This window comes from Carcharodon carcharias, chromosome 30 (assembly GCF_017639515.1).
Source record: "Carcharodon carcharias isolate sCarCar2 chromosome 30, sCarCar2.pri, whole genome shotgun sequence".
Taxonomy (NCBI): domain Eukaryota; kingdom Metazoa; phylum Chordata; class Chondrichthyes; order Lamniformes; family Lamnidae; genus Carcharodon; species Carcharodon carcharias.
Window position 1 is genome coordinate 19043335 of NC_054496.1, and position 11511 is coordinate 19054845.

An 11511-nucleotide genomic window follows, 5' to 3' on the forward strand; every position below is an offset into this window, starting at 1 on the left:
ACTAGTTGTTGTGAAAATTATATGAAAAGGATATTTTGTTCTTTGCAATTGTCAATTGTGAAGCTTTCGGGTTTTGTAAATCAAGCACTCCTGTTTTCAATAAAATACTGGAAACACTCAGCAGGTTGGGTATCATCTGTGGAGAGAGGAAGGTACAGTTCATGTTTCAGACTGCTCTTTCATTAGAACTACGATATTTGTATATGAACATCTGATAGAGGAATTCAGAGATGGGGGGGGAAATAGCTTGTGATTAGATGGAGGTCAGGGAATAATTAGATAAGAGATGATAATGCTGTGACAAAGGGAAGAGGGAGTAAGAAAAATGAGAGAAATTACAGTAATATAGAAACCCAGACGATGTATTGGTTACAGCAGGACTCCAGAATGTTTAGTGTATCAAAAATGATCAGCTTTCCTTTATACTTGACAGGTACCTCATGTTATACTTGATTATGCACTATTTAAAATTATCAGGAGGAAAAGCATAGTCCTAATATAATCAGATTTTAAATTAGAGAAGCAGATTTGTTGCTGAAGAAATTTCTCCTGATTCTGAGACTATGATCCTTAGTTCTGGTCAACCAACCAGGGGAAACACCCTTTCAACATCTACCCTGTCGAGTCCTCTTAAGTATTTCATATAATTATGATCAGATTAAGTTCCAATCTATCCAGCCTGATAGGGGGACACAGTTTGTCTCTTGGGACTCAGATGTGAAGGATTTCCTTATTTAATCAACTTCCTTGTTGCTCACAGGAAGTCACAGCTTGAATTGAGATGACAAGCATTTAACCCTCCCAGGGTCTCCACCTGCCATTTTATTGCTCATGTAGATAGATATTCTAGGGTGCAATACAGATCCATAGATGATTGCACCTTACCCAAGCAGCTGCTTTTCATGTACAAGTCCAGGGCAGATTTCGGCTTAATGGGGGTGAGGAGCAAGCTTTCAAAACACAGCAGTAATTAAAACGTAAATTTTTAGGAGTTCATACTCATCCTTATTTCCTCAGAGGTCACCAAACCAAAATGCATTGGGATTTGGGCCTAAGCCATATAGACTAGGAAGGTCCCAAATCCTCTCTCTGTGCTAAGCTGATGAAAACTGAAAATTTTAAAACAGCCAAGTCTACCACATCAAGGACAACCTTTTAACCATGTGCAATATTAAACCCTCCCCATGCCAATTTTGGAGGAAAGACTAAGGGGAAATTCCTGTGACTCTGACAAATTGAGCAAGGCTCTTAAATGATAACTTGTAATTCCAGCTGACTTTCCAGAATACCATGCCCTTGTCACCTAGAAACTTGTCAGTTGTGATAATATCATGTGTTCAGGTACTCTGTATTTTCCAATGCCTTTCTATCATTCTGAATATTGGCTTCAGTTAATGCTCTGATTTTTAAAAATTTACTTCCTAACAGCACTGTGGGCGTACCTACACCACATTGACTACTGTGGTTCAAGAAGGCAGCTCACCACCATGTTCTTCAGGGCAATTAGGGATGGACAATAAATGCTGGCCTAGCCAGTGATGCCCATATCCCATGAATGAATAAAAAATACTTGCTCCTGTACTAACAATTATACAGAATTTAAGATTCATTCCTCAACAAACCTATTTAGTGACCATGAACCGTTTTTATCCCTGGCCTATACAAGCCTTCCTTGTCTACTCTGTCCTGTCATGACTGGGAATGGTGGTGACCCATCTCTCTACTACTCTGAACGAGCTTTCTGAATACGTGTAGCAGTTGCGTGGTGGTGGCTCATGTCCCTGTGAAGATCTGGTAAGTTCCTGCAACCTGATATTTAGAAGTTTGTGGAGCCAGATTTGTACTTTAATGTGACAACGTTCCATCTAAAATTTTCTCCACATATTGAAATACAACTAATGGGTTGGGAGGAGACTTTCTTCCAGCCTTTCTCCATTACCCCTTCTCTCAAATAGGTGGTCATGTGCTGTATTGATTCTGTTATCTGTTGACAATTCAACTTTTTAACTAAAAGTAGACTCTTAGCCAGTCTAACCTCAAAGTCACTCCTGGAATTATCTGAGTGTCACTGGGCGAAGTACCTATTCAGATTAATAATAATTAGGAAGCACTTTAGTTGAGATTGGGTTTGGTCTCCACTGGGATGCTATCCATAGTTGAATAGTTTGAGTACATTCCCTGTGAATTGAATACATGAGGGGCTGCCACCATTTGTGGAACTGTATTCTAGTGAAACCTGATGTCTTTTTAGATGAATCTGAGGGAAGTGGAAATGAAAATGGGTTTTTAGTGCCCCAATGTAGGGTAACAAGTGCACCAGGTGTTGGGACAATGAACCTGTAAGACCAGGAAGATTCAGGCAGTTACTATCTGGTATATATTCTTTATGGGTTTGTAGCAAACTAAATCTTTCCAGGAGACAGCTACAAATTTAGTCATTGTTTGCACATTGGCCAGAGCAATAATAGTCTCTGCTCCCATTCCTGATTGTGGAATGTGTAGGTTGAAATGGAGGTCATCTTTGTGGTCAACTGTGATTGAATTGTCTTAACAGTCATAAGGCTGTACATTGACAGCCCTAGCCAAGGTGGGTTGAGATATTGCTGGCAAATCATTTTAACAAAAAGAATGAAAATTGGTTTCCTGGATTGAAGGTTAATGAACAGCTTTCTCATACTTTGCTGCTGCTACAATAATAGATCATAGTGTGGTGTTTATAGAACCTTTACACACTTTTCTAAAACAATGTATTAATTTGTTCCTGGGCTTTGCAAAAATTGAGGCTTCCATTATGATACGTTACAAAATTACTTGACAAGTATAAAGTTGGATCCCAAGATTGTCTCGTGGTTTTGGCTGATCACAACCACAAACTCTGGTTCCAAAGAGGGTGAATTTTCCAGAGTTCCATGTATCCATTGCCCCTTGCTGGGAGGTGCAACATTGGATGAGGGTGGGATGCTCTGTGGTTGAACACAATAATGGAATTTAGGTAAAGTAGTATGTGGAACTGTATGCCAGCAAAGAATTTAATTCCTGCAGTACATGGAGTGGGAATAAAATGGACAATGGGGGGTGGGGGGGGGGGGGGGGGGGGGGGGGGGTGGTTGCTGCTTGCTGCTGTCCATCTTGCCTGCCATGATCCGAGCTGGCTGATCTCAGTCAAGTTGGGGCACTACAAATGGCCTGTTCGGAAATTGAAGCTTAATTCTGATTGTTAAGTGCTAGATCAGCTGTGAAGCAGATCTTGAGGTTAAAATTAAGCTGGCTTAAAAATGGGCATTTCAGCAAGATGCAGTAGGCTGACTGGTTGGTGCTGGGAAAAATCACATAGCAGTAGGCTTTCACATTATACACCTATCCTTTTGAACTAAAGGCTAATGTAACATTTTCTTTCCTAATTGCTTGCTGTACTCGGGTGTAGTGCTACAGAAGCACCGCTCCAGCACCTCCTATTTAAAGGATTTAATATTCACCACTCAACAGTAAACTCTCCTTTGCTGATTGGCTCAAAGTTTCTGGGATATAAAGCAGTATCAATATCCCGAAACACCCTGCTGTATTTGCCTACTGAACTTTATTTCCTTGACTCTGATGGCCTGAGGATGTGAAACGCAGGATAGTGTTTGTATTCCCTGCTGGAATTTACAGCACAGAAACCAGCCATTTGGTCCACCTCATGTACATTGGTACTTATTTCCACATGAGCCTCCTCTCACCCTTCTTGATCGCACTATCAGGGTAACCTTCAGCTTCTTTCTTCATGTGTTTATCAATTTTTTGAATGTATCTATACTAGAATCATAGAATGATTACAGCACAGAAGAGCCCATTCAGCACATTGTCTCTGTGTCAGTTCTTTGTAACAGCAACTCAGCTAGCCCCACTCCTCCATCATTTCCCTGTAGCCCTGGAAAATCTTTTCAGATAATTATCTAGTTCCCTTTTGAAAACCATAATTGAATCTTTCCTCCACCACACCCGGGCATTCCAGATCCAAACCACTTGCTGCATAAAGAAGTTTTTCCTCATGCTGCTTCTGGTCCTTTTGTTAATCACCTTGGGGTTCTTGACATTCTGCCGATGGGAACAGTTTTTCCCCATTTACTCTATCCAGACCCCTCATGATTTTGAACACATCTAACAAATCTCCTCTCAACCCTTTCTCCAAAGAGAACAGCCTCAGCTTTGCCAATCTATCCACATAACTGAAGTCTCATCCCCAGAACCATTCTCGTAAATCTTTTCTGTACCCTTTCTAAAATCTTCAGATCCTTCCTGTTGAGTGTTTTATGAAGGTCCATGGCTTACTTGCTTTTGTACTCTGTGCCCCTATTTACAAAACCCAGGATCCAGTATAATTTATTAACTACTTCCTCAACTTGCCCTGCCACCTTCAATGACTTATGCACATATACACCCAAGTCCCTCTGTTGCTGCATTTCCTTTAGAATTGTACCATTTATTTTATGTCACCTCTCTTCATTCTTCTGACCAAAATGTATCACTTCACACTTCCATACATGAAATTTCATCTGTCATATGCCTGCCCATTCCACCAGCCTGTCTATGTCCTGTTGAAGTCTATCACTAGCCTCCCCACAGTTCAGAATACTTCCAAGTCTTGCATTATCTTCAAATTTTGAAATTGTGCCCTGTACACCCAGGTCTAGGTTATTAATATAAATCAGGAAAAGCAGTGGCATCTTTATGTTCTATCCCCCAGTCAGAAGCAAGTAAAGTTTTCTGTAATTCACATTTTTAATAGACTTGAATTAAATAATTAAACTGTTGCATAATGAAATTCCAGCTATGCTAAAGACTAATGATTCAAAATACCCGTGGTTCAAAATAAAATGACTACCGGCACTAATAATTTTTACTTAAAAAGCATAGTTTTACTGATGTTTGGGGACTCAAATGCTTAATGCATAGGGAAACAACATAATAGTAGATTTAGAAATGATATGGCCAACACATTTTCTTAGAGCTCTGGCACCTCAAAATTTAGCACTACACCCCAGACTGTACCTGCATATTAACATTCTGTGATTCATGTGTAAGAACACCTAGGTCCTTCAGAATACCAATATTTCTCAATCTCACCATTTTAAAAAATAGTCTGCTTTTCTATTTTTGCTATCAAAGTGGATGACTTCATATTTCCCTAATTTATATTCAATCTGCCATGTTCTTGCCAATTCATTTAACCTGTTTAAATAATTTTTCAGACTTTTTGCATCCTCCTCACAACTTATCTTCCCACCCACCTTTGCATTGCCAGCGAACTTGGATATATTACACTCGGTCTCCTCATCTAAGCCACAGACCTAGATTATAAATAGCTGAGGACCAAACACGATTCTTGCAGTATCCCACCAGTTACAGTCTGCAAACCCAAAACTGATCATTTCTGTCTATTAAGCAGTCCTCAATCCGTGCTAATATGTTACTTCCAATCCCTAAGCCCTAATTTTGCATGACAACCTTTCCTGTGGCCCCTTATTGAATACCTTACAAAAATCCAAATACACTGGATCTACTGGTTCCCCTGTATCCTGATGGTACTTCCCTTCCACTAATCCATGTTGACCCTGTCCAATCATATTATGATTTTCTAAGTACCTTGTTCCCACAATAATAGTAATAATAGATTCCAGCATTTCACCTACTCCTGATTTCAGGTTAACTGGATTATAGTTCCCTGTTTTCTTTCTGCTTCTTGGATAGCAAGGTTACATTTCCAATCCACAGGGACCATTCTGAAATCTTGGGAACTCTGGAGGTCAAAACTAATGCATCCACCATCTCCATGGGGGAATTCTTAAACCCTCAAATTTTGGTCATTAGAGCTAGGGGATTTGTCACCTTTTAGTCCCATTAATTCCTCCAGTTTTTCTTAAACAAGTTTCTCTTTGACATTGTAAGCAAGCATGTTACATAAATAATACCTAAAAGATTAAAAATTTTACTTACCTCCAGCTTAATCTGTGCACTGTACCTTCAACTAACATCCTGTAGATGCAAACTCAGTTGAGGATAAAAATTTGATAAAACTAGGAGAAGGACACAGCTAGAATGACATAGGATCATACAGCATCAAAGCAAGAAACCACAGTCGTTTTCCACTCAAGTGAATATTCACTTTTACAATCAGGCGGAAAATATCACAGAATTGTTACCATACAGAAGGAGGCCATTTGACCCATGTGTCTGCACCGGCTCACAAATGAGCATTATGACTTAGCGTCATTCTCCTGCCTTATCCTGTAACTCTGCACCTTGTTTCTATCCCAATAATCATCTAATGCCCTTTTGAATGTCTCGATTGAACCTGCCACTATCACACTTCCAGGCAGTGCAGTGCACTCCACACTAAAACCACTCACTGTGAAAAAGCTTTTTCCTCACATCGCATTTGCTTCTTTTGAAAATTACTTTAAATCTGTGCCCCCTCATTCTCGATCCTTTTACAAGTGGGAACAGTTTCTGTCCAACCCCCTCATGATTTTGAACACCTCTATCAAATCTCTTAGCCTTCTCTTCAAGAAGAACACACCCAGCTTCTCCAATCTTCTTCACAGCTGAAGTTTCTCATCTCTGGAACCATTCTTGTAAACCTCTTCTGCACTCTCTTCAGTGCATTCACATCCTTACGAAAGTGTGGCACCCGAAACTGTACACAATTCTCCAGCTGAGGTCTAACTAGTGTCTTCTAAAAGTTCAGCATAACCTTATTGCTCTTGTACTCTATGACAATAATAAAGCCTAGGATGTGATATGCTTTATTCACTGCTCTTTCCACCTGTACTGCCACCTTTAATGACAACAAGCCATCTAACTGGCAATGGGGAAAATTGCCCAGGTATGATCTGTAGACAAAAAGCAGGACAAATCCAACCTGGCCACTTACCGCCTCATCAGTCTACTCTCCATCATCAGTAAAGTAATGGAAGGGGTCATCAACTGTGCGATCAAGTGGCACTTGCTTAGCAATAAGCTGTTCACTGACACTCAGTTTGGGTTCTGCCAGGGTCACTCAGCTCCTAACCTCATTACGGCCTTGGTTCAAACGTGGACAAAAGCACTGAACACCAGAGGTAAAGTGACCGTGACTGCCCTTGACACCAAGGCACCATTTGACTAAGTGTGGCATCAAGAAGCCCTAGCAAAACTGGAGTCAATGGGAATCGGGAAAAACCTCTTCAGTGGTTGGAGTCATACCTAGCACAAAGGATGATGGTTGTGGTTGTTGGAGGTCAGTCATCTCAGCTCCAGGACATCACTGCAGAAGTTCCTCAGGGTATTGTCCTAGGCCTAGCCACCTTCAGTTGTTTCATCAATGACCTTCCTTCCATCACAAGGTCAGAAGTGGGGATCTTCACTGACGATTGCACAATGTTCAGCACCATTCACGACTCCTCAGATACTGAAGCAGTCCATGTCCAAGTGCAGCAAGACCTGGACAATATCCCGGCTTGGGCTGACAAGTGGCAAGTAACATTCAAGCTGCACAATTGCCAGGCAATGACCATCTCCAACAAAAAAGAATCCAACCATTGTCCCTCAACATTCAATGGCATTGCCATCGCTGAATCTCCCATTATCAACATCCTGGGGTTACCATTGACCGGAACCTGAACTTGACTAGCCATATAAATACTGTGGTTACAAGAGCAGGTCAGAAGCTGGGAATTCTGTGATGGGTAACTCACCTCCTGACTCCCCAAAGCCTGTCCACCATCTAGGCACAAATCAGGAGTGTGATGGAATACTCTCCACTTGCCTGGATGAGTGCAGCTGTAACAACACTCAAGAAGCTTGACACCATCCAGGACAAAGCAGCCCGCTTCACAGGCACCCCTCCACAAACATTCACTCCCTCCACCACTGACAAACAGTGGCAGCAGTGTGTATCATCTACATGAGGCACTGCAGAAACACACCAAGGCTCCATAGGCAGCACATCCAAACCCATGACTACTACCACCTAGAAGGACAAGGGCAGCAGATACATGGGAACAACACCATCTGGAAGTTCCCCTTCAAGCCACTCACCATCCTGACTTGGAAATCTATCACCATACCTTCACTGTTGCTGGGTCAAAATCCTGGAACTCCCTCCCTGACTGCACTGTGGGTGTACCTACACCACATGTACTGCAGTGCATTAAGAAGGCAGTTCACCACCAGCTTCTCAAGGGCATTCAGGGATGGGCAATAAATGCTGGCCTAGCCGGTGAGACCTACATCCCATAAATGAATTAAGAAAAACTTGTGCACATATACACCCAGGTCCCTCTGCTCCTGTACACTCTTTAGAGTTGCACCCCTTATTTTATATTGTCTCTCCATGTTCTTCCTACCAAAATGGATCACCTCACAGTTCTTCAAATTAAACTTCATCTGCCACCTATCTGCCACTCCACCAACTTGTCTATGTCCTTTTGAAGTTCTACACTGTCCTCACGGTTTACAATGCTGCCAAATTTTGTATCATCTGCACACATTGAAATTGTTCCCTGCATACCAAGATTTAGATCATTAATATATATCAGGAAAAGCAAGGGTCGGAATACCAACCCCTGGAGAACTCCACTACAAACCTTCCTCTAGCCTGCAAAATATCCATTAATCATTAGTTGCTATTTCCTATTACTCAGTCAATTTTGTATCCAGGTCACTACTGCCCCTTTTATTCCACGAGCTAGAACTGTTCTCTCAGGTTTGTTGTGTGGCACTGTATGAAATGTCTTTGGAAGTCCATCTACACCACATCAACAGCATTGCTCTCATCAGCCCTCTCTGTTATCACTTCAAAAAGCTCCAGCAAGTTAATTAAACACGGTTTTCCCTAAAGAAATCATGCTAGATTTTCCTAATCAACACACATTTTTCCATGTAACTATTAATTCTATCCCAAATAATTGTTTCTAGAACCATCCCCACTATTGAAGTTAAACTGACTGTTCTATAATTGCTGGGCTTATCCTTACAAACTTTTTTTTGAACAAGGACATAATGTTTGCAATTCTCCAGTCCTCTGGCACCTCCCCTGAGTCTAGAGAAGACCAAAAGATTATGGCCAGTGCCCCTGCAATTTCTACTCTCATTTCCTTCAATATCCTTGGATGCACCTCACCTGGTCCAGGTGCCTTGTCAACTTTAAGTACCGACAGCTTTTCCAATACCTCCTCCTTATCAACTTTGAACTCTTCCAGTGACAGAGTTTTCTCCTCTGTCACTATAGCCTGGGTAGCATCAGCTTTGACCCCTGCCTCCAGGTGTAAATCCCCTTTTTGGTCCCTAATTAGCCCTACTCCTCCTTTTACCACCCTTCTACTATTAATGTGCCTATAGAAGACTTTAAGATTCCCCTTTTTGTTGGCTGCCAACCTTTTCTCATAATCCCTCTTTGCTTCTCTTATTTGCTTTTTCACCTCCCTTCTGAACATTCTGTCTTCAGCCTGGTTCTTAATTGTATTTTCTACCTGATACCTGTCTTAAGCACACTGTTTCTTCTTTATCTTAATCTCTACCTCCTTTTTCATCCAGGGAACTCTGGACTTGTTTGCCCTTTTGAGGGAATATACCTTGACTATGCCCAGACCATTTCTTTTTTGAAGGTAGCCCATTGTTCTGCTACAGTTTCTCCCACCAACCTTTGGTTCCAGTCTATCTGGCCCTGCTCTGTTCTTCTCCATTGAAGTCGGCTCTTCCCCAGTTAACTATTCTCACTCTGAATTGCTCATTGTCCTTTTCTACCGTTATCCTAAACCTTATGATACAATGATCACTGTCTCCTAAATGTTCCCCCATCCCAAACTGACACTTGACCTACTTGGCCCACCTCATTTCCAAGAACTAGGCCTAGCAGTGCCTCCTTTCTTGTTGAACTGGACACATGTTCCTGTAAAAAATTCTCCTGAACATAATCTAGGAACACTTGTCTTTCTCTGCCCTTCACACTACCTTTATCCCAGTATATATTTGTGTAATTAAAGTCCCCCATTATAACTACCCTGTAATGTTTGCATCTTTCTATGATTTCCCTGCAGAATTGTTCCTCTACATCCTTTCCACTAGCTGGTGGTCTATAGACTACACTGAGCAATGTGATTGCACCCTTTTTGTTCCTTAGCTCTGGTCAAATTGATTCTGTCCTTGAATTCTCTGGGACATCCTCTTTCTCCATCATTGCAATCCTCTCCATAACCAATACTGTCACCCCTCCTCCTTTCCTTCCTTTGCTATCTTTTTTGAACACCTTGTACCCAGAAATAGTTAGCACCCAGTCCTGCCCTTTCTTGAGCCAGATCTCTGTTACTGCCACAACATCATAATTCCACATGGAAATCTGCGCCTGTAACTCACCAATCATACTTACGATACTCCATGCATTTACATACATGCAGTATAACCCTGATTTAGACTTCATTACTTTCTTACTTACTCTGACTCCACCTATTAACTTACTATTTTCTATTCTAATGCTATCTGTCTCTCCCAGTATTTTGTCAGCCCAATTTTGAGCCATGTGATTGCAACTGAAAAAGTGCTGAATTAAATTTTGATTCCAGACGTGCAGCTCTTTCCTTCTCAAAGTTTCCTTGCGTTGTCTTTACTCTTTGTTGTAATACCTCCAACACTTATGCTACCTCCAACACGGCTGTGTCTGTTGCCAGCCACCCATGTGCCCCCACCATTCCTCCTACTCCTCTTGGCCCCGCTTATGCCAACTCTGCACAAGATGATCTTGGCTCCAACCTGTCAGACACCATAACACTTCTCACTTAAATGATGAGATGCATCTAGCAATGCAACATTTGTTTAATGCTGCAATTTAATTTCTGTGGCAAGAGTGACACAAAGAAAACATACTAAGTGAATCAGTATTACATGTTTGCAATAGTTCCTTTTTCAATCATATTCATCAGTACTGAAAATGAAACTCAATATGGTGAATGACTTGTTTCAATGAGAAACTTTAAAAACTACAATTCCCCACATATTTTGACAAAAACAAAATGCTATGGATTCTGGAAATACTCAGCCGGCCTGATGAAAGATTGGCGATCTGAAACGTTAATTGTTTTCTCTCTCTACAGATGCTGTCAGACCTGCTACGTATTTTGATGAAGACCTGAATTATTTATCTGTATTTACAAATGGTGTACACAGAAATGCAAGTGAACGTTATTGGAGTGCAACTTAAATAGAACATTTTAACACCTCTTTGTTCTCGGACAGCTAGAGTTGAAATTGTAAAATATCCTCAACTTGCCCTGCTATTGGATGCAAATACAAACAAATGTGCTTTTTCATTCCAGGATTGTTTTGATTATTTATCTTAATTACTCTGAGGGTATTAGATGCCAAACATGCAGTGTGGGACCAGGTCAGACCAGACAGAGGCACCAAATTTCTTCCACCTGGCATCTTTCTTGGTTGTTTTTTGGGCCCAACCCTCAGATGACCAGATTCCATGTTCTATCGAGGGCTTTGAATAAT